This window comes from Macaca fascicularis, chromosome 5, assembly GCF_037993035.2.
Source record: "Macaca fascicularis isolate 582-1 chromosome 5, T2T-MFA8v1.1".
Lineage (NCBI taxonomy): Eukaryota > Metazoa > Chordata > Mammalia > Primates > Cercopithecidae > Macaca > Macaca fascicularis.
This window is the reverse complement of record NC_088379.1, coordinates 157,364,477-157,389,538: the sequence shown is the minus strand read 5'-3', so window position 1 is coordinate 157,389,538 and position 25,062 is coordinate 157,364,477. Positions and strand designations below refer to the sequence as shown.

The 25,062-nt window shown below is 34.9% G+C and overlaps 1 protein-coding gene across 6 annotated transcripts in view; it reads left to right on the top strand.

Moving 5' to 3' along the window:
• Positions 1 to 25,062, top strand: part of FBXW7 (F-box and WD repeat domain containing 7) — a 210,423-nt gene that overhangs the window by 59,767 nt on the left and 125,594 nt on the right. For 2 of the 6 annotated variants that reach the window (XM_015450920.3, XM_074040624.1), the window contains exon 2: positions 5,115 to 5,162. The exons of the other annotated variants lie outside the window; for them this stretch is intronic. The gene's annotated coding sequence lies outside the window, so the exon portion shown is untranslated. The remainder of the gene's footprint in view (positions 1 to 5,114; positions 5,163 to 25,062) is intronic. 6 annotated transcript variants of the gene reach the window in all.

Sequence of the window (25,062 nt, the reverse complement as noted above, 5' to 3'; positions counted from 1 at the left end):
GAAAATTGTTATGGGATGAAGTTTTAAAAAGACCTTTGAAAGATACAAGATAATAGGATTCAATTCTGTATAAGGTAGAGATAAACTGTTGATTTGTACTAGTTTGATTTGTGAAATATTACTATTAGGCTAAATCAAGAAGGTGATGGGTAATTGGAGAATTGATTTCTAATGCTTTGTCCTAGTTCATTCAAATCTGATGTTCACATAACTACTTAGAATTCTTGACTAGTTGTCTGTGCTTTTTAAAAACCTTTACCAGGCTGGCTCCAGCTTTTCTACCGCCAAAATTAAAATTGAAAACAAAAGAATTAGTCTCTTAGGAAAATAGTTTAAGAACACTATCTAAATATGCTAGATTTAAAAATACCAGTATTTACATGGTTAGAATTCATGAACAGTCTTCATTAGACTTAGTGCTAAATGAACAGCATACAGTTGCTGAATTCATTGTGCATCTTTTGTTTAAAGGGAAGATTGTTTTGCTTATATCTTTGCAGTCTTCTCTGAGATCTTCAATATTACTGGAAGTTATAAAGTTTGGTTAATTTTCCTAATAAATCTTTATCTGATTCTGTGGGCTATTTAGATTTGGGATGGGATCTGTTGTCTTAATTTGGTCACTATTGGCTCTTGGCTTCAAAGTGGACCCTAACTATATTCCTAGTCTGTCTAGTATTTGTCTTTTTTTTGCTGAGATATGTGACCCCTGGGGAGGTATCCCTTATATTCAATAAGTTAATCTTCCTCTTTTAGGAAGATAAAACAAATTTCTCGTAAGGGAGGGTTCTTTTCCTTTTTTGTTCTAGAGTGCCTCTCAAATTAACAATTTTGTTCATATCAAAAGTTGCCCATAATGATCACTGTAAGTCTCAAGTTGTTCTTGGTGAAAATATGCCATTTAGAAAGATAAATATCTGAATTGGAAGAAGCATGTTTCATGTTTGGGGAGGTTGTGGAGTCAGACTGATTTAAAAAGTCAGTTTTGTGCAGCCTGGGCAATGTAGCAAGACCCAATTACCAAGTCAGAATATTAGTTACCTTTCATGTAAAGGAATATGACAGATACAGGGAAGCTTCTGAGGAGCTGACATCTTGATCTGGGTTGTGGTTACAAAAGTGTGTTCACTTTGTAAAGTTCATCAATATGAAAAGCTCATATGTACTTTGTATATGTAAATTATACTGCAATTCTTTTCTATGGAAAAAAAAAATAGGCAGGCATGGTGTTGCACACCTGTAGTCCTAGCTACTCCAGAGGCTGAGGCAGGTTGAGCCCAGGAGTTGGAGGCTGTAGTGAGCTATGATCATGCCACTGCCCTCCAGCCTGGGCTAAAGAGTAAGACCTCATCTTTTAAAATATATATACCGGTTTTTCTTCAAAAGATTCAAAAGATATCGCTTTAAAAGATGTAAGATTTTCTAACCAATAGGACGAAGTAATTTGCTTTAAAGTTTTTATGAATGCGTGGCTTGGCTATCTGGTTGCTTTTGAAATCAACATCTTAGTAAGCTATTAATGCTTTTAAAATGTGTGCAAATTTACATATTTGTAAATTTAACTTGAGTCTGTCTAGGAAAGCATTAGCAAGACTTTTTTTTGTTTTTTTTTTTCTTTGAGATAGTCTTGCTCTGTCACCCAGTCTGGAGTGCAGTGCAGGTCACTGCTCACTGTAACCTTCACCTCCTGGGCTCAAGCTATCTTCCCACCTCAGCCTCCTGAGTAGCTGGGACTACAGGTGTACATCACCACACCCAGCTAATTAAAAAAATGTATTTTTCATAGAGATGGGGTCTCCCTATGTTGCCAGGCCGGGCATTAGTAAGATGTTATGGAAAATTTTTTATACTATTAGTAGAAAATCATAAGGAATCCCTTGCTGGTAAAATTTATATTAAAACTACTCTTAAACATATTTATATAAAATGACCAGAGATACTTAATTTACCTTTATATAATAAATGGAAATAAATTGAAATACATTGTTAGGAATTTCAGATTTTTTAATTAGTAAATTACATATTGTTAGTATGATGGCTTAAAGTTATTTTATTGAGGTAATTTTTCATCTTTGATTAGAAAAACTTAAAAATTGTAGTATAATTTACATACACAAAGTATATATGAGCTTTTTATATTGATGAACTTTACAAAGTGAACACACTTTTGTAACCACAACCCAGATCAAGATGTCAGCTCCTCAGAAGTTCCCTGTATCTGTCATATTCCTTTACATGAAAGGTAACTAATATTCTGACTTTGTAATTAGAGATTAGCTTGGCTTGTTTTTGAATTTTTATAAATAAATCATATAGTATGTAAGACTGTATGATTTATAAGTTTTTTTAAACTGGCTTCTTGCCCACAGCAATATGTTTTTGAGATGGATATTTGGCTTACAGCATATTTCATTTTCACTGAGGTTTAGGGTTTCCTTGTGTGAATATACTTACAGTTTATTTCTCCCTTCTGCTGATGGACATTCAAATTATATCAATTTTGGGTTCTTACAAATAATGCTGCTGTGATAATTCTTGTACATTTTTTTTTGTGCATAAATGTATACATTTCCTTTGAGTGTATGCTCAGGAGTAGTATCACTTAGTCTTTGGTTATATCTTCAGCTTTAGTAGATACTTCCAAACAGTTTTCCATACTGTTTATATTATATTATTATACATTTTTACCTGCAGTATTTTAGAATGTCAGTTGCTACACATTTTTGCTTACATTTGGTATTGTCTATTTTTTAGATAAAAGTTAGTCATTTTGGAGAGTAATAGTATGTCTTTTTGAAGTTTTGTTCGGTCTTTGGCCTATCTTAAAAATCTGTTTGTCTTTTTAGATCAGTTGAAGTGTTTTTAAAGAATATTTTGGGTGCGAGTCTTTAGTTGAACATGTGCATTGCTAATATTTTCTCCTACACTGTAGCTTGTGTTTTCATTTTTAATTTATTTAATTTTATTAATTTTTTTAATGATAAACAAAGAAATGTTTAATTACTTGATGTTGATACAGTATTTTTTCACTTAAAATGAGACAAATCCTTTGTGCCTTTTGAGGTTTCCTTTTAAGCTCCATGCCTGTATCATCTATTTAAAGGATAACTTTTTAAAAATAAAAATAAAAGAATAATTTAACAACTGTACACACAGGGACAAGCCATAAGCTGCACCAACTGGATCCTAGATCCTCTTTCCCCAAGGGCAGCCCATTCTTGGTTCTTTTTTTTGTTTTTGTTTTTTTGTTTTTAAGAGACAGGGTCTCGCTCTGTCACCCAGGCTGGAGTGCAGTGGCCTTATCATAGCTTATTGCAGCCTCGAACTCTTGGGCTCAAGCAATCCTCCTGCTTCAGCCTTCTGAGTAGCTGGGACTGCACATATGTGCCACCACACCTGGGTAATTTTTAAATTTTTTTGTAGAGACAGAGTCTCACTATGTTGCCCACACTCGTCTTGGACTCCTGGCCTCAAGCAATCCCCCTGCCTGGGTCTCCCAAAATGTTGGGATTACAGGTGTGAGCCATTGTGCCAGCCATTTCTTTCTTTCCCTCCTTCCCTCTTTCCCTCCTTCCTTCCTTCCCTCCCTCCTTCCCTTCCCTTCCCTTCCCCTTCCCCTCCCTTCCCCTTCCCCTTCCCCTTCCCCTTCCCTTCCCTTCCTCCTTCCCTCCCTCTCCCATCCCTCCTTCCCCCTCCCCCTTCCCTGCCTCCTTTCCTCCTTCCTTCCTCCCTCCCTCCCTCCCTGTAACTGTAATGAAATTTAGTTTGTTTGTAATGAAATTCAGTTTTTTTTTTTTCTGTGCTGTGCATTAAATCTATGCCTAAATATCATGACAGTATTTATCTCGTCACTATATAAGCTTTATTATTTAAAATTTTATATATAGGTCTCTAATATACCTTAGTTTTTCCCCACCTTTTCTGTGGCTTGTGGATAGATGTTACTCATTTTACTGATTTTGATTTTAACAGTAGTAGTCATAGAAAATCTATTGATACGGCTTACTCATGAGAAAACATTTTTATTTTTATATGTGATACTATAATTTCTAGTATGGCAACATTTCCTGCTAGTTATGATAGGTGATTTTCACTATGGAGATTCTTTAAGAGGAATTTAAAAACAGCTTTATTCCTGACTTTAGAGAGGGCAGTCAGTTTTACTTAATATGTCATTTTATGTCTTGTTACATTTTGTGTTTGGGGAGTCATACTGACAGTTTAAAAATACTGAGTTTTATCATCAAATGCAGCTACTGTATTTAAGCTGATGACTTAATGTCTGTGAGGCATGAGGTGATTAAAAAATGTATGTATATGCTTTTTGAAATACAAAGTAAATTGCCTGGCAGACAAGAAGAGCTTCATAAATATTATTTAGTGCTTTTTATTCTAGATTTTTGAAATAAATTGGACTTGAGACTTGATGGAAAGGATTTGTACTATAAGCTTATTATAAAATTATTAACAGCTAGCTTTTGTAAATAGTAAAATTGATTTGCCCATTATACATTTCTTTTTGTTATGCATAAAATATTTTTATTTTAAAGTACCAACATAGGATGGATTTTAAAATGCTTCCTCATGTTAATTTTTTGATAAACATAGAATGAATACTGTGTGAAATATATTCCCACTTCATTGGCTCTGTTTTAACTCAGTAGACTCTATAGTTAGATTGTCTAGGTGCCACTTAAAAGATGGTAACTAGATACCAGAATGTGTTACATTATATGTTGATTGTCAGGAAGAACTGAATGCATGAATGCTTCCCTAAGACATTGTTAGTATGCTGTTGTCTTGATCTATAATTTTTTGTCTAAGTTTTGATAGAGCTCATTCTTTACATGGTCTAGTAAATTCTGCCAGTGTCTTTATAATTCATTAGCATCTCTATATATTACCTATAACATTTAAATTGTAAGGCTATGAAAAAATTATTTCATATGTGTAATATGCCGAAGTTTTAGCGTATGGTTGGGGTTTTAAACTGTTTTACTGAAGCAGATTACCCTCATTAAATGGAATCCTTGGGTAGACGTTACAGAGTAGGTATAACTCTGAAGTTGAAAATGGTTTCATCTTCTTTTTTTAAAAAAAATTTTATTATATAGGGAATCTCAACCACCAGCAGGATTTTGAAAAGGCTGTCTAAATATTTGGTAAGTAAATATTCTCCATGTTAAATATTTTGTATGTAACTTAAGTTTACACATATGCTACATGAATGACATTTATAATAGTGAGTATAAATTACAGTTATAATTAATATTTTAAATTTTACTTGGTTACTAGAATTTTTGTCTCCTTAAACCTATTCCAATCATTTTCTCTCTTGCTCTTTATGTTGTGTCCAGAAATTCTTTCAAGTGTACAGCCTTAATATTAAGAGTTCAAGGAAAGAAATTGTTTTAGTGAGCAGGAATGCTAATACTTTATGAATAAAACAGGATTTCCCCTACTTGAGATTTTGTATTATTTCTTGTGTGTGAAAACACTAATACAGATTTCTTCTTTAGCCATCCATTACTTGACTCCTCCTTGTATTTAGGTCCTATTTGCTGCAGCATGCCAACATGAGCCAAATACTGTGGTCAGCATGTATGCATTTCCTATCTAGATTATTCTTTGTTCCAAGACTAAAATACGAAAAATTATGTAGGTGTCTATAGTTAAGAATTTCATAAACTTATGATTTCATAGATAAAGCTTTGACTTTTTCATTTTTGAGTAAAGGTAGGTGAGTCAATCTCAGAATGTATTTTACTTCAATTACGTAGTATTTTATACTTGTGTATTATGATTATATAGATACAAAATGCTTTTGTTAATCATAATAGATTTTAAAGTTATTAAATATGCTTCAAAATGAGAAAGAAGTGCTGAGACATTGCATAATGATGTGTCATAATATAGGCTTTTGGTTGTTGTTTTTAATATAGTCAGTAACAGATTAAGGAGAAAATATTTAGTGATAAGCATTGGCTTCTTTTATTATACTTTTTAATGTGTTTGAAACAGCAAATATTTGACCAAATTATTTTTCTTAAATTTTATAGTAACCACAGTAGATGCCAAAATGTTCAACAGTTACACTGTTCTGTTTACTGTACATTTGTAATAAATATAACTACTTTTAGGAACAAATGATGCCACAGAGATCTCTTAAACAGATTTTTACTACTTTAGAAGGTGGTAACTGATTTCTGGAGATGTATTAAGCAGAAAAGAGTAACTTATTGTCATTTTTTCCCCTATTGATGCATATATTTCAGTTAGAGGGAAGCAGTCGTCTTTGCATTGTGTGCTTATCATGTATATTTCATCTTAGCAAATTTATTAATTTTAGTGACAGTTTTATTGAGATGAAATTTACATACCAGGAAATTTCATCTCTAAGTGTACAATTCAGTGATATTTTAATTTATTCACCAAGTTGTGCAACCACCAGTACTGTGTAATCTTAGGTTACTTTCATCATCCTTCTTCTCGATACCCTTTATCATCCAGCCCTAGGCAACCACTAATATGCTTTGTTTATATAGATTTGCCTATTCTGGGCATTTTATAAAAATAGAATCATACAATGTGTGTCCTTTGTGTCTGGCTTATTTCACTTAGCATGATATTTTAAAGCTTCACTCATGTTGTTGCATGTATCAGTGTTTCATTTTTGTGGCTGAGTATTTCTTTGTATATCATTTATGTATTCATCAGTTAATGAGTTATAGCCACTTCTTTTTTTGACTATTAGGAATGTTTTCCTATGAACATTCTTATATAAGTTTTGTATAGATATGTTTTTGAGTATATTTGGATGGGGTGGCATTGCTTGAAAATATAGTAACTGTGTGTAACTCTTTGAGGAACTGTCAAAATGGCTGTACCATTTTACAGGGCCACCAACAATGTATGAGGATTGTAATTTCTTCACATCCTCATAAACACTTATTGTCAGTCTTTTGTATTTCAGCCATTCTAGTAGGTATGAAGTTGTATCTCATTGTGATTTTGATTTTGATTTTGATAATGACTAATGATAAGCATCATTTCACATGCTTATTGACCGTGTATCTTCTTTGGAGAAATATCTTTTCAACTCCTTTGCCCATTTAAAAATAATGGATTATCTTTTTAATGTTGAATATTGTAAACATTCTTTATATCTTCTGGAAACTAGTCCTTCATCACATATATGATTTGCAAATATTTTCTCCTATGGATTATCTCTTTACTTTTTATGATGGTGTCCTTTGAAGCAGAAAAGTTTTAATTCTGAAGTTCAACTGATCTGTTTTTCCTTTTGTTGCTTGTTCTTTTGGTGTTATATTGCAGATTTGTTTTTAAATAAATACTCATTGATAGCCTAGGTCTATGACAAAGTTTTAATTGTCATAGGACTACAAAAAAGCATTGGCATTTTCTGTGTTTGACAGTCAAAGCCCAAAGGAGGCAATTATCCTTGTATTTGTGCTTCAGTTCCTCAGCTAATTGTTTTAAGCAAAACCTATGTTTTGATCCCATGTGTTACTGTGAAAATATTAGCTGTGCGTGATATGTTTATTGATATTAGTCTTGTGAATTTATGTAGTTTTTCTTGGATTGAAGAAGGGAGGGGCCATCTTTAATAGGTGTTTTTAGTCTGTTCTCATGCTGCTAATAAAGACATATACCCAAGACTGGGTAATTTATAAAGGAAAGAGGTTTAATTGACTCACAGTTCCTCAGGGCTGGGGAGGCCTCAGGAATCTTATAATCATGGCAGAAGGGGAAGCAAACACATGGTGACAGCAAGGAGAAGTTGCAGAGTGAATGGGGGGAAAAGCCCCTTATAAAACCATCAGATCTTGTGTGAACTCAGTCACTATTACGAGAACAGCATGGAGGTCATCATCCCCGTGATTCAATTACCTTGCACTGGGTCCCACCACAGCACGTGGGGATTGTGAGAACTGCAGTTCAAGATGAGATTTGGGTTTGGACACAGCCAAACCTTATCAATACTTTAGTTTATTATGACAATTACTGCATATTTCATTTCATAGCTTAAGAAACCATTGCTTTTTAGACTAAGGATTATCAGGTGCTTATCTTTCTTGTGAAGAAGGAATAGATTTTGATAATCTCACTGATTTTAATCGTACAGTTTATTTTTAAGCAATGATATTTTGATTTCTTTGTAAACTTATGTATGGAATATGTAAGTTTTTCCTCTATTAAGTAAATGTCTTTAATTTTTTTTTGTTTTTTTTGAAATGGAGTCTTGCTCTGTTGCGCAGGGTGGAATTCAGTGGCACAGTCTTGGCTCACTGCAACCTCTGCCCCCCAGGTTCAAGCGATTCTCGTGCCTTAGCCTCTTGAGTAGCTGCGATTATAGGCATGTGCCACCAAACCTGGCTAATTTTTGTATTTTTTAGAAGAGATGGGGTTTCACCATGTTTGTCAGGCTGATCTTGGAACTCCTGACCTCAGGTGATCCACCCGCCTCTGCCTCCCAGAGTGCTGAGATTACAGGCATGAGCCACTGTGCCCGGCCAGTGTCTTTAATTTTTAAGGTACCAGTTTAGTTCCTTATTTTTTTTTTTATCGTTATGTGACGTTATGTGGTCAGTTGAAGGTATATTTCATGATACTTTGGCCTATAATGTCTAATTTAGTTTCTGGAGAAATGGTGTGTAACAATGGAATGTCACTCATCTTTAAAGCATTAGCTTTCTGTGTGAGGTTGTGGTTGTAATATAAATACGCTAGATGTGGTTTTATTAGGGGAATTGACTATTCTTACCTTTCGTGTTATCTGACAGTATTCTTTGTCAACTTAAAATAACGAAAGGCCTATTTGGATGAGATTTCATAGTGCTAAGATCACTGATATTCTTGTTAGTCGATTTAAAATCATGGTGTTCATTGGCTAACAGTCACTTGAGTGCCTATTAGATGGGTAATATTGTTTTGTTTTTTTTTTGAGAAGGAGTCTCTGTCACCCAGGCTGGAGTGCAGTGGCATGATCTTGGCTCACTGCAACCTCTGCCTCTGGGGTTCAGGTAATCCTCCTGCCTCAGTCTCCTGAGTAGCTGGGATTATAGGCGCACGCCACCATGTCCAGCTAATTTTTGTATTTTTAGTAGAGATGGGGTCTCACCACGTTGGACAGGCTGGTCTCTAACTCCTGGCCTCAGGTATCCACCTGCTTGGCCTCCCAAAGTGCTGGGATTACAGGCATGAGCCACCGTGCCTGGCCAGATGGGTAATATTGTTCTATATATTGATGTTCTTATAGTTTATGTTATAGTTTCCATGGAAATTTAGCAGTGGAAAAGGAAATGAAAAGCTTACTCATGATGTTGTTAAATTTTCAATACTCTTGAAAGTAAGGAAAAGACATAATTGAGAGCTACCTCCAATGGTTTATATCAAATGTGGTAATTAAGAGGATTTTGGTGACCTATCTATGGCTGAATTAATGCAAAATAGCTTTTATATCGTATTCTTTCCTCTTCCCTTCTCTTGTTCTGTGTGCTTACTATCATAATAATTGAGTATACATTAATTTTCTTTAAGTATTTATATTTTAAATAGGATTGTAATGTCAATAGAGATTTTTTTTTTTTTCTCTTCAAGGTAAGTACCTTTAAGCTACTAATTTGTCACTAGAGTCTATAGAGCCTTCCATATATAACAGGTAGCACAGCTTCTCAGGGCATGTCCAGCTTTGCTGCTCTGCTGATCCATAATACACCTTGGAGGTACTGGTTCTGGTTATATGAATAGAACAATTAAATTGTTCTTCATTAGATGGATTGTTGATTACTAATCTTACTCAGAAAGGCTCAACTGGACTTGGATCATTCTAATTGTCAATACTGTTTTTGCACAAATGTCTGCAAACCATTGAACAGTAATACCCCTTTTTCTTCCAATGTGAAGTTATTGCAGTAACCACATCATTGCAGAGAATATTTCTTAAAAGCTTTTTTTCAGTATTCACTTCTTTAATGAAAAACTTAATCCAGATTAAGCCACATACATAGACGTCTTGACTTTATTATTTTGAATACTTGAGATTTCCAAACTCTCTTTAACTGTCTTCACACAATTTCTAATCTGTTATTTTATGTAATTACAACTGTTCATTTCTTCTGCTTTTGTTTCCTCTTCATGGGCTGCCTAGCATTGCTAGAGTTTCATCAGTTTCCTGTCTTGAGAGGTTTCTAGTACAAATTCACATTTTCCCTTCCTAGTTTATCCAAGTTCCTTCCTGGTAATTTTTATCTTTTTGATCTGTTTCATTTCGCACGTTATTTGGAACCATTCTACTGTGCTCAAATGACCAGTCTGATCCCTAATTCTCTTACTCCTTTTTCATTGCATATTTTGTACCCTTTTTTCGTCAGTCCGTCTTAAAGAATAAAGTGTTTTCATTTCAAAAACTTATTATCTCTGTTTTTAATCTTAGCCCTTCTTTCTTCTACCATTTTTCTTCCTCTTATGCTTCATGCTGGGTTCTCTGCCTTATCAGACTTAATCTTGAAAAGTACGTTACTTCCTTCCCATTATCTCCAAGGTTGTTTGATTTATAGTCCATTCTAGGTGTCTCCAATTTCTCAGCTCTTATTCAACTACTTTCTGAAGTTTGCTATTATTTCTACTGGTGTTCTGCTTTCTTAAGTGTAAGTAAACACATTTCTTACTTAACCAGGTAGATAAACATTAGCTGGATGGATCTGGCTGTAAACATGCTATTATTTCGAAGATAAAACTGAGTTCCAAATGGCTAAATCTTTGTCTTTTCACTTTTCATCCTTTGCTGTCTTTTTTAGCGTTTGTTTTTTTGCTGCTTCTTAACATTCACTTCTCCTTTGTCTTCTGTAATAAACCTTAATGGTTTTTCTCTTCTCTCTGGCTAAATGTTTGTTTTCTTTGTTATTGCTTTCTTCTTTTATATACCACTTATGTATAAATTGGGTTGAAGCTTTGCTCTTAGCTCTTTTTCATTACACATCATTTTGAGGAATAGGTCTCCTGTTCATTATGTAGATTATCACCAAGTTGATGACTCAGAAATACCACATTTTTCTTGGTGACCTGTTTTACCACTATCTCAATCGCCATGTCCTTAGCACCCCAAAATTGTTACTTCCCAGTGGAAAAGCTTGTCTTGTACAATGCTTGATACATGGTTGGAACTAAGTAAATGCTTTTTGAATCATGAACGAACTCCTTATCTGAGCTATCCAATCCGTTCAATTTGTTTTTTTTTTTTTGTTAAGATAATGGTTTTAACTGTCCACCTATTCTCATGTCACAAGCGCTGTAATATCTCTGACCACTTCTTGTCTACACTTGTTAATATTAGTTGTCATATTTTCGTCCTAAGTTTGACTAATGAGGAAGATGACATTTTTGTCTACAGATGGTGGAAATCAAGATCACAGAGATTGTGATTTCCTTATGGTTTTATGGGTAGTGGTGGAGTTGAAACTTACAACTAAGTTTCTGATGACATGTTTCCTGATATTCACAGACTGTTTTTTTTTTGTTTTGTTTTGTTTTGTTTGTTTTTTTTTGAGACAGAAAGTCTCACTGTGTCGCCCAGGCTGCAGTGCAGTGGTGTGATGTCTTGGCTCACTGCAACCTCTGCCTCCTGGATTCAAGTGGTTCTCGTGCGTCAGCCTCCGAGTAGCTGGGATTATGGGCGCCCGCCACCACACCCAGCTAATTTTTGTATTTTCATTATAGACGGAGTTTCACCATGTTGACCAGGCTAGTCTTGAATTCCTGGCCTCAAGTGACCCACCTGCCTCAGCCTCCCAAAGTGCTGGGATTACAGGCATGAGCCACCACACTCGGCCAAAAACATTCTTTATAATGATACAAGTAATATGCCAGACAAAAGATTACTCAGTGTACTATGTGAGATTAAAAAAAAAAAAAAGACTCGAAATGGAAGTGGGAGTACTTTAAATTCTTGTCTGATGAGGTAAAGATTTTAAGTTGGTGGAAGGAATAGGAAGGAGTAAAAATCAAGGGTGTGAGAAATTTTTCATTAATTAGAATTTTGAGATTCTTCTTTGAAGGATGCTAGTGAAGTGGTTGAGTGAACCATCTTTCTGGTAACAGTTATAAAATCTGGACAAAATATTGAAAGAAAAACTTTAACTGTTTTAAAAGCAATGGAAAGTAACCAAAGAAGGCAGAAACCAGATGAGAGCCTCCAACTGCAATGTGTAATTGTATGTTTGTGGCTTTCTTGCTTATATTTTCGCCTCCTATCGTTCAGTGGCATAGGAAAGAAGTTACGGGTAGCCTAACAGTTGGAAATTTACTCAGGGAAATCATGGAAGCAATAAGTAAGATCCAAAATCTGAATGTAAACTCTATCCAAATCATGGCTAATCACGAAACTATACATGCATAGGGGAGACTGCAGAGGACCCAGTGTCAAAACAGGTAGAAACAAGAGCGGAATCTGCTCCTGAAAGAATTGAACCATGTGGGGTTTGTGATTGCTTCTTTTTTTGACAGTACATTTCTCAACTTGCAGGCAATTCGCGTGGCCAACAGCTGGCTTGAGGTGTCAGAGCACAGAACATATTGTTGACAGAAGAGTTAAAATTTAGGGAACAAACACTGAAAGCAAGATAACATCAGAGGATGTAGGCTACACATCTGAGTATAATCTCTGCCCAGTTCCTTCACTGACCACCAGACTACCCAGTGCAGAGGGGATGCCCTGGGCATCAGATTAGAAGGAGGAAGCAGCTGGAAGGTGAAAGAACTAAGCAAAATCATTGTTGCTTACCACAAGGGAGACACCCAGTAAGTCCTCACTTAACGTTATTGATAGGTTCTTGGAATCTGACTTTAAAGGAAACAATGTATAACAGAACATTTTTTTCCTCATCAGTTTTATAACAAAACTAAGTTAAAGGAAATGACAGTATTCAAGGACCTTGCTGTTTGTTGTTTTGCTTCAAGTTGCTGTTTCCAAGACCTATCGACGATATTAAGTGAGGACTTACTGAAGTTTGCAGTTTGAATCCGTATAAGCCCATTCAAATCATACAACATGAAAACCAAATGGTCCTTTGAAAGATTGCAACAAAATCTGGTTGCTGTAACTTGCTATTTATAATATGCATTTTCAACCAAAAAATTATTAGATGTGCAAATAAAGTGGAAGTATGACTCATTTTCAGGTAAAGAAAGTCATTCAATAGAAATTAACCCTGAGTATAGCTAGATATTGAATTTAGCAGGCAGACTTTAAAGTAGCCCTAAATATAGTCAGAATAACTTAAGGAATCCTATGTTCAAAGGATTAAAGAAAAATACAGTCACCCCTCTGTTTCCATGTTTCTGCATTTGCAGATTCAACCAACCATGGTTCAAAAATAGTTGGGAAAAAACATAATAAAATTTACAGTACAGCAATAAAAAATAATGCAAATAAAAAGCAATGAAGTCTTGTTGAGTGAATAGATAGGAGATCAAAACAGAAAAACAGATACTATAAAGAAGAAGCAAAAGAGAATTTTAGGGTTGAGATCAGTAAATGGAATGAAATTTTAAAATTTAATTTAATTTAATTTTATTTTATTTTGCTACGGAGTCTTGCTCCGTCGCCCAGGCTGGAGTACAGTGGTACGATCTCGGCTCACTGCAACCTCCGCCTCCTGGGTTCAGGCGATTCTCCTGCCTCAGCCTCCCGGGTAGCTGGGATTACAGACGTGTGCCACCACGCCTGGCTAATTTTTGTATTTTTAGTAGAGTAGAGACGGGGTCTCACCATGTTGGCCAGGCTGGTCTCGAACTCCCGACCTCAGGTGATCTGCCTATGTCAGCCTCCCAAAGTACTTTGATTACAGGCATGAGCCACTGTGCTTGGCCCATGAAATGAAATTAAATAAGCGAAACAGTTGTTTGGAGATGGCAAAAGAATCAGTTAAAGATAGATTAATAAAAGTCATCTATCTGAAGAGAAAGAATGGAGAAAAATAAGCAGAGTTTGAGAGACCTTTGGAGTAATACAGTGCTTGAACATGTATCTAAATGGAGTCTCAAATGGGGAATAAATAATGGCTGAAAACCCCCCCCCAACTTTGGTGGAAAGTGTCAATTTACGTATCCAGGAAGCTCAGCAAACTTCGAGCAGGATAAACACACACAGAAAACAGATGTAAGCACATAAGTGGTCAAATTGCTCAATGCCAGAGAATTTCTTGAAAGTAGCCAGAAATAACTTACCAGAAACAATGGCGACCTCTAGCCATGAATATGGTATATTGACCTGAAAGGCAAAAAGCTATCAAGTAAGAATTCTGTGTTCAGCTAGAAGTGAAGGTAAAATAAATACATGTTCAGATAAACCAAAACTGGGAATTTTTCACCAGCCAACCACCATTGCAAGCAGTTCTAAAGGAATCAATTTCAAGGGAAATGGCAGCAGATGGCAAGTGCCATCTGCAGGAGGAAATCAACATCAAAACTAGTAAATACATAATTTACTCTAATTTTTATAAACTATATTTTTCCTTATTTTAAAAACAAGTACATATAACTTGAAGCAAAAATTATGATGCTGTATTGTTGGGTTTATAATGGAGTTTGAGAATGTACATATTGTACAATTTTTAATATGTGTTATGACATACAAATTAACGTATTAATAGTCTTCTAACTTATGAACATGGCATATATCATTAAGGTTATTGTTTAATTTTAGTAATGTATAATAGGTTTATAAAAACTTAAAAATGGCCGGGCGCGGTGGCTCATGCCTGTAATTCCAGCACTTTGGGAGGCCGAGGCAGGCGGATCACGAGCTCAGGAGATCAAGACTATCCTGGCGAACACGGTGAAACCCCGTCTCTACTAAAAATACAAAAAAAATTAGCCGGGCGTGGTGGCGGGCGCCTGTAGTCCCAGCTGCTCGAGAGGCTGAGGCAGGAGAATGGCGTGAGCCCGGGAGGCGGAGGTTGCAGTGAGCCAGCCAAGATCGCGCCACTGCACTCCAGCCTGGGCGTAAGAGCGAGATTCTGTCTCAAAAAAAAAAAAAAAAAAAAAACTTAAAAATGTGTTAAAATGCATATAAAATAAAATTTGCCATTTTAGCTGTACAATTTGGTGGCACAGTTACATTCACAGTGTTGTTCATTTATTACTACTTTTTCCAGAACTTTTCTATCATTCCAAACAGAAACTCTGTACCTACAAAGCAGTAATTTCCCATTTCCCTTCCCCTAGTCCCTGGCAGTATCTAATCTACTTTCTGTCTTCATGAATTTGGCTATTCTGTATTTCATATATAGTAGTCCCCCTTATCCACAGTTTTGCTTTCCACAATTTCAGTTATCCATGGTCATCTACGGTCTGAAAATAGGTGGTTATAGTACAATAAGATGTTTTGAGAGACCACATTCATATAACTTTATTACATTATATTTTAATTGTTCTTTTTATTGTTGTTAATCTTTTACTTTGCCCAATTTACAGATTAAACAAATAAGTATATATGTATAGGAAAAGACATAGTATATATAGAGTTTAGTTCTATCTGTGGTTTCAAGCATCCACTGGGGGGTCTTGAAACATATCCTCTGTGGATAAGTGGGGGACTAGTGTACTTCCTGCCCTGCCCCTTGGTTTGGAATCCCTGCTGTATGAATATAAGGGCAGTCTGCTTGTGATGTGACTCTCCATTGATCACCAGGGTGTATGAATTAATTGCTGTTTATAAAGAGTCTTGGAATGACTGTTGAGTTTGCTCTGTGTATGTATACGTACAACAGTATGGCTACTGTTGTAGCTGATTTGGCTGTGGTACTGTAGTACCTTATTTGCTCCAAAGAGATGGAGTAGTGATAAAATCTGTGTTTACTAGGTGGAAGCTGTGTAAAAATGGGTACTCTGTTTTATTGAATTAGGTTGATTGGAAAAAGTGGAAGTGCTGATGGTTTTGAAAATATGATGATAATGATGTTATCTCTCTGGTTTAAATACTTTGTAGCACTTGTGGTAGATTGAATGCTGGTGTCAGTAGTAAAGTCGTGCTGTAGTTATAGTCTGAACTAGCTGTACTGTTTTGAGTAGTAACTTAGACAGTAGAGAATACCACTTTCCTAGGCAGGGCTCCTCACCTCTCCTAGGGGGCCATTTCACTGCACCTTGGAGTGAATATACAGAGAGGAAGTAGTTAGATCCTAATTTCTATAAGTTATGTCAGTTGGGGAACAATTGTGGTTGTCAACCTGTGTTAGGGCTGTATTGGTCTTGCTTTCAGTTGTGCTATAAAGTGGAAAAAATTGAATTGTTTATTTATCTCTTATTTATGATGAAACTTTCCTGTGGTCCATAGAAGTGGCATAGCAAGCTGAACATAGCTGGGTTGGTTCTTCATTACAAGATCCTACCCCCACCTCTCTTTCCTTCCTGCCTAGTTTCTTATATCCATACTGCAAGCTCTTTTTCCCAGTTAGAAGTAAGTTAGTTTAGTCTTAATAGAGCTGATTTACAAAGGAATTTTATGTGTGTCATACTGTTTGATTCTCTGAAAGGTAGATACGGGACTGTGGTAACATGCCAGCATGATGTTAACTGTGCTCTCATTTTTAAATGTGTAAATGGATGTGTGTGAAATGGTGGCTTGTCTGATACAATATTGGCTGCTAAGACATATCTGACCTAGAGCCTATATGTGTTGACTTCTTAATAGTCTCTTTACCATGTCGGATGATGTATATCTAGCTCATTCTTTTTAATTGACTAATATGATACATATCTTCTACCTCTTCAGAGTTAGGAATATAAAAGCAAGTGAAAAAATATATTAGATGCTCTTAAAAGATGAAAATAGATGTGCTCCGTCACTAGTATAGTTTCTTTTTGACCACTGTGTCAACCTGTTTAGAAAGTATATTTTAGGCCAGGTGCGGTGGCTCACGCCTGTAATCCCAGCACTTTGGCAGGCCGAGGTAGGTGGATCATGAGGTCAGGAGTTCAAGACCAGCCTGGCCAACATGATGAAACCTCATCTCTACTAAAAATACAAAAATTAGCTGGGCGTGGTGGCACGTGCCTGTAATCCCAGCTACTTGGGATTGAGGCGGGAGAATCGCTTGAACCCAGGAGGCAGAGGTTGCAGTGAGCTGAGACAGCACTACTGCACTCCAGCCTGGCAACAGAGCGAGACTCCATCTCAAAAAAAAAAAAATAAATAAATAAAAAGAAAGTATATCTTAAACATCAAATTAAAAGAATTTCCTGAAGTAGCTTTTTTTTTTTTTTTTTTTTTTTTTTTTTTTTTTTAGTATTGGCAGGGAAGATACGAGTAGAAGAGAAATGAATTGGAAACTGAGTACCACTACCCTTTTGCTTACGTTCTATCCAGAAATCTTTCTTAAATTCCACAGTGTCAGTGCAACATCTTTTATCTTTTGAGCTGTCTTTGAGGTTCTTTACTTTGTCTCTAGACTGTTTGTTAGGATTCTACTAGAGAAGTTGTTTTCAGGTTTTAATTTCTCTGCTCCATTTTCATCTTCTAATTTTTTAATTAAAAAAATCCCATTTTATTGAATTCTAATTAGTGCATAATTTGTTGAGTTTTGACCTATATGTGTACTCATGAAACCATCACCACAATGTATATATACAATGAATATATACATCACCCTCAAAAGCCTCTTTGTAATCTCTTCCCTCCCCACTTCCCAGGCAACCACTGATTTGCTTTCTGTTACTGTAGGTCAGTTTGTATTTTCTTGAGTGTTATGTAGGTAGAATCATATAATGTGTCTCCTCTTTTGTGTGATTTCTTTCAGCCCTAGTTCAATGTATTTGAGATTTGCCTGTATTGTTGGATGAATAATCAATACTTTGTTTTTGTTTTTTTAACTGGGGAATATTCATTTTTAGTACATATTACAATTTGTTTTTTGCCTGTTTCCATTTAGCTATTATTGCTGAATTGGGTTATTAACAGTTATTTATAATTGACTATTATAAATAAAGTGGTCACAATTGTTTGTGTGTGGCGTTTTATGTGGACTTGTGCTCTTATTTCTCCTGTAAGTGGAATGGCTGAGTCATATAGTAGGTGTATGTTTACCTTTATAAGACACTGCCAAACTTTTCCAAACAGTTTGTATCAGTTTATATTACCACTTGCAGTGTATGAGCATTCCAGTTGCTTCATATTCTCAGAATTCTTGGCATGGTCAGTATTTTAATTTGATTTGTTTTAGTAGCTGTATAATAATGTCTTATTGTGGTATTCATTAATCATTAGGAAAATGCAAATTATGTTGAACATCTTTACCTATGCTTGTTTGCCATTCACATATTTTTTTGTTGAAGTATTTTTTCAAATCTTTTGCTTATTTATTTATTTATTTTGAATAAAACAGAGTCTTGCTCTGTCTCCTAGGCTGGAGTACGGTGGTATGATCATAGCTCATGGCAGCCTTGAACTACTGAGCTTGAGTGATCCCCCTGTCTCAGCCTCCTGAGTAGCTGGGACTACAGATGTGTACTATAACACTCGGCTACTTTTTTTTTTTTTTTTTTTTTTTTAATATTTTCTTTTAAGAGACAGGGCCTGACTGTTTCCCAGGCTGGTCTCAAACTTCTGGCCTCAAGCCATCCTTCCGCTTCAGCCTCCAAAAGTGCTGGGATTACAGGCTTGAGCCACAGTGCCTGACTACTTAATTTTTTTATTGTATTGTTTGTCTTATTATTGAATTATAAGAGTTCTTTCTATGTGCTAAATACTAGTCCTTTGGATAACTATTTGCAGATTTTTTCAGTTTGTGGCTTGCCTTTTTTTCTTTACCATTGTCTTCTCAAGTTCAAAAGTTTATTTTGATGAATACATGTTTATATTTTTTCTTTTATATTTCATGCTTTTTGTGTTGTATTTTGGTAGGCCAAATAATGACCCCTGAAAGATGTCCACATCCTAATTTCCAAAAGCTGTATATATGTTACCTGACATGGCTAAAGGAACTTTGCATATGTGGTTAAGTTAAGGATTTTGAAATGGGAAGATTATCCAGGTGAGCCCAGTATAATGAGAGAGTCCTTGTAAGAGGGAGGCAAAACCAATCAGGGCAGAAGAGATGAATGACTGCAGCAGAGGTTGGAATGATGTGCTTTGAAGATGAAGGGAAGGGGCCATGAGCTAAGGCCATGAGCTAATAAATTTGTGTTGCTTTACACCAAGTTTATAGTAATTTCTTACAATAGCCAATACAGATTTTACCTATAAGTGGAATGCTGCTGTAACACATATCTAAAAAGGTGAAAGTGGCTTTGAAGTTGGGGTTTTGGCAGAAGCTGGTAGAATTCTGAGGAACATAATAGAGAAAACCTAGATTGTCTTGAATGTACAGATGGTAGAAATACAGATGTTAAAGGCTCTGCTGGTGAGGCCCCAGAAGGAAGTGAGGAGCACAGTAGAGAAAATGTGTACCATCTTAGAGAATACCTAAATCATCATAAAGAGATTTTTGGTGGAAATGTGAATGTTAAAGGTGCTGCTGCTTGTGAAGGCTTTGAAGGAAATGAGGAAGGTATTATTGGAAACTGAAGTGAAGGGGATCCTTGTTTAGATTGTGACAGAAAGCTTACCTGAATTCTGTCCTGCAGTTATGTGGCTAACTCTCCTGTCTTGCCTGGGTATAACAGCGGTCATTTATGGATACATTTGCAGTTCTATTCTGTACTTGTTATAAAGTAGTTTTAATTAAAGTGACAGATTTATATTTTTACAAATTAAATTTAGATTTAAAAAATCAGTATTTAGAACAAATATCTTAGTAGACTATATATACTTATTCTTGAGATATTATCATTATTAAATCTTTTTACAGCTTCCTTTTGAGTAAATGGATATGTAATTTAAACCTTTAATTTCTGGATTTCCTGATGATTTTTCTTAAAGAATAATTTTTAAAAACACATTTTAATTTATAACTAATGGTTATTTAAGGAAACACGTATATTAGTTTTATTTAGACATATGCTTTTTTTAATTACTGATTTGGACAATGGAAGTGCATTGTTTGGTAGAATAATATTAAATGGTAGCTCTTGTTAACGGTTAATATTTATTAGTGGATACAACTTAAAAATATCCATACATTTAGTCTTTATCCTTATCTTCCATATCTCTTTCTTCTGCATTCTAGGTTTTTTTGTTTGTTTTTTGGAAGGAGGATATATAAAAAAGTAATTATTTCTACATTTTTAGCTACTGCCAAGTTGAAAGTCAGTGTTTAAATTTTTTTAAAAACGGCTGTTTAGTGTGGAATTCCTAAATATTATAGTTCCCTCTTCTGTCCTTTCAGAGCTATTGCACCCTGTTAAAATTTTTTTGCATTCAGTTCAACTAGTGTTTGAAAATTTCCAGTAGACTTAAAGTACTTCTCTGGAATTAGAAGAGCTCCTGTGTCTGATGCTATATTGCTAGTATTTCTCTTCAGGTTGGAATTTGGAATAGTCATTATCAAAAGTTATTTGTAGGCAAAATAAAAAAATAACAAAAAGAAAAAGAAAGTTATTTGTAGGATATATTGGAGATTGGGGTACAAGATAAGTGACACAGTGAAGAAACACGGACAATTTCAGAATATGAGACACCTAACATGGTTTCTGCAAGTTAGTGGCATGGGAGAAAAAAAAAAAAAAAAAAAAAAAAAAGAAGAACTTAGGGAGTTACTCTCCAGTAAAAGAGATAAAAGAAGCAGTACTCTAGTTATATACAAAGGGTCGTTCTTTGGATTCTGTTTAGATCAAATTAACTAGAAAATACATTTTTAAAATAAGATGAGGAATTTGAATATTGACTGGTATTTTACTTAATATCATGGAAGTATACTTAGTTTGAATGTGTATAGTGATTTTGTGAGCATTAAAGGCAGTGGCCAAATTATTTAATGATACATAATGATGTATGTGGATGAGTGAAGTAATGACGCGATGTCTGGAATTTACTTTAAAATACCTTGGAAAAAATGAATAAAAGATAAAGCAATATTGCTAATATTTTAGTACCTGTTAAATATAGGTGATGGTAGATATATAGAGGTTCATTATAGTCTTTTCTCTACTTTTTGAAAACTTTCATTTAAAAATTCAAAAAAATTCTAAAAATATTTTTTCTTTTAGAAACCAACACGTGCTGAAAAAATTCAAAATTTTGTTCATTGACCACGTTTTTGCTGCCACCACTCTTTCAGCGTTTAAAAAATGTCCTTAAATCTTTAAAAATTTGATTTACTTTTTCATTAAGAAAATGAAGCATTTCCTGGCCATTTCATCCTTCCTCTTGTATTTTTTCTCCTTACCTGTTGCCACCGTCTATTAGAAAAGTATTTCTTTTTGTTTTTTATGTACCTTCTCCTTGAAATATAAAAGTTCAATGAAGGCAGGAGAGATTTTAGCCTGTTTTTGTATGACTGCATCTTCTTTATCCATACCTGTGAAGCATGTGGTAGGTGCTGAGTAAACATTTGAATGACTGCATGGATGACTGAATAGACTGAATGGACCAGAGTTCTAGAAGACATGGGGTGATGTGGGGTTTGGTTAAGGACAGAACCAAGGAGAACCCCTTTGAAAATTAACTCCGTGGGATTTACAGGGGAAAATGTGGGCTAATGCATAAGAAGATTAAGAAATCATCTTTCCGGTTTGACTGTAAAGCCTTAATATTTCAAGCATTTAACATATTCTCAGCATAGATAATTAAGTATTTTTTAAAATTTTTTTCTGAGACAGAGTCTCACTCTGTTGCCCAGGCTGGACTGCAGTGGCGCGATCTTGGCTCACTGCAACCTCTGCCTCCCAGGTTCAAGTGATTCTCCGGCCTCAGTCTCCCGAGTAGCTGGGATTACAGGCATGTGCCACCACGCCTGTCTGATTTTTTGTTGTTTTAGTGGAGACTGGGGTTTCACCATGTTGGCCATGCTGTTCTCAAACTCCTGACTTCAGGTTATCCACCCGCCTTAGCCTCCCAAAGTAGTGGGATTATAGGTGTGAGCCACTGGCCTGGCCAGTAATTAAGTTTTTATACTGTAATTTCTCTAATTGTCTTTAATGTATTCTTGAAAGTGTTTTTCCTCCTAATTTATTTAATCCTGCAAGACAATCCGTTCTTGAAGTTCTATTTAAAGTTTATGTATTTCTTCTCAGGAAAAAAATTACTTAAAACTAGTGATTTGTACAGGCAAGATGAGTTTTAGAAACTGTTCTTATAATTTCTTTTTATATTAAAAATATATAATGTCACATTTCCGTTTTCCTAACAACTGATATTCTTCCTTTTTCAATGTATGTTTATAAGCTAGATTTTTAAATTTTGCTCCATGGACTACTGTAGTTGTTCTACTACTTAAAAAATAAAGATGTTAGTATTTAACACTGTTATGAGACACAGCTGATAACAATTGTGCTCAACAATGACGGCTAAAAATTGGGTTTTATAATGACAGTGAAAATTTAGAAACATTTTATGCTTGCTGTTCTAAAGTGAGTATTTTTCTAATCACTGCTTTAAAATTACTGAAGTCCTTTTAATAACCAACTCTGTATTTTAAGGAGAAAATGTGAGCAAAGATTTTTAGTGATTCTAAATTTGTTTCGTTCTCTTTTAAAAATTATTGAAGACCCCAAAAAACTTTGATTTATGTGGGTTATCTCTCTTAATATTTACCCTATTAGAAAATAAGGCTGAGAAGTTTAAATAGTTTTCATTTATTAAATTTATTTAAAAATAACAGCTAATTACGTGTTTACACAATTAAAGTCTGGCTTACAGGAATACAGTTGGATGCTCATATCTGCTTTTGCATTCAGTTTGTTAGGATATTACATGCTGTATACTCTGACAAAAACTTTACTTTGTGTATACTCAAGAGACAGAGTAAAAAACATAAGTAACATCTTAGTATTATTATAGAAATAATTTTGATCTTATAGACTCCATGTAAGTGTCTCAGGAACTCCCAGGGTTCATATTTTGAAAATTGCTGGAGTCATCTCTGAGAAACTATGTGTGACAAATAGTGTTTTTAAATGAAACAATAATTTTTAAAATATAGTGTCAATTGGCTAAGTTTTTATTTGATACTTTTTTTTTCCCCCCAGACAGGGTCTTGCTCTGTCATCCAGGCTGGAGTGCAGTCATGGCTCACTGCAGCCTCCACCTCCTGGGCTCAAGTGATCTTCCCACTTTAGCTTCCCAAGTAGGAAGTAGATGGGACTACAGGCAAGTGCCACCATGCCCCACTAATTTTTGTATGTTTTGTGGGGACAGGGTTCACCATGTTGCCCAGACTGCTCTCATACTCCTGGGCTCAAGCAATCTACTCGCACCTGACTCAGCGTCCTGGGAGTTCTGGGAGCCGGATTCTTATTTGATACATTTTTACCTTTAGAGGAACCATAAAAATTAGTTTATGCTTATGCAAATAAATTTGAGCATGGAGGAAGTATGTCTTGTTTAGGATTGTGTTTGTAGATTTCACATCTTTTAGACTACCATTTAAGAGAAGTGATCACCTTGTATCTTAAGGAAATTAAAATTATTTGATAGAAATGGATTGTTAAATATTTTTAAAACAAGTTTTGACGGTTACTTGTAATTAAAGGGGAAAGCAACTTTCAAATGTATTAGTTAATTGAAGAAATACTCAAGATCCTTAATTGTTGTTAGTGAGCAAGTATTAATGTTGTTTCCTCTTTGAAAACATATCTGTACCTAGACAAAGTTAATTATAAACTTTTTCATAAACAATATTATGCTTTTTTTTCTAGTAATTTTTAAACCTTATCTTTGTTGGTTTGCCTTCCAGCTCCATCTATCTGCAACCTAAGAATCAATAATACTCTACATCAAATTAGCTGATGTGGAGGAAAGTGATAAATAATGAATATCTCATATTGCTTATACTCTGTTTAAGTTGTAATTAATATAAGATCCAAGGGATATTGGTGTGGGGGATGAGGAGGAGGGAACATTGCAAGTCAAGCTATTTCACAGGTATTCTATACCTTTGAATCTTTTATTTCATAATTTTCTTTAGAAACAATAGTAATGCAGACTGAATAGCTAGTAAGATAACTTTCATTAATAGCAGTATGGCAAGGATTTTTAATGCTTGTTGGTAATATTAGACACATGATTTATTTATAGGCTTTTGTTAATTAGAAAACTAATACAGATATCAAATTATTATGGACAGGTTATACATTTTTTGGCAACACAAATCCTACCAGGTTTTAATACCTGATACCTTGTTTTTATGTTAGCATGAGGCGTTTTTTCATTACTACTCTTAGCTTCCCTGGCTTACCCATTTGTTAGGAGTACATCAGCAGTACTAGGACATTTTTCCCTAACGTGTCTGACATGCATCTGAAAGTGTGACAGAGCAGGAGTATAGCTAGATTTTAGAAGTTCTTTTTTTCATTTAAGAAACTTAAATTTCAGATTTGATAGTACTTCAGATTTTCTACATAATGTGCTCTTTCGATGAATAGCTGTGTAGCAGTAGCATAGGAAAAGCAGAGTTCTTGGCAATACCCAGCTCAATTGCATCTGCAGATGAGGATTTAAAATTCTATGCAGCAGACAGTACCTCCAGCAGGCGAGTAAAAGGTTACTGCATTATTGTTCTTGTTTGTTTCCATAGCCTTTATCTACCAAAGGATTTTTTAAAAATTGAATGTGAAATGCATGCCTGTTTTTAGATATTCTGGAAATTGATTTAAGTATAACATGAATATCAAAAGGGCAGTGCAAGGTGAAGGCAGAAGCAGTGCTGGATCTTTTTAGCTTTAAACCAGGGAAGAAATTGAGCATGTTGCATACACAAATAAGAAACCTTTCAGTGCCACAGACAATGGGAAGTTTTAAAATACGTACTTTAATTCAAGGTGTCTATTATTTAGTTTTTAGACTATCTTCCCCAAAAAGGGTGCTATTACATTAGCAATCATTGGTCTGTGAATGTTCATTTAAGTTATAGTAATTTGAAGTATGATTATTTGGGAAGACTATAA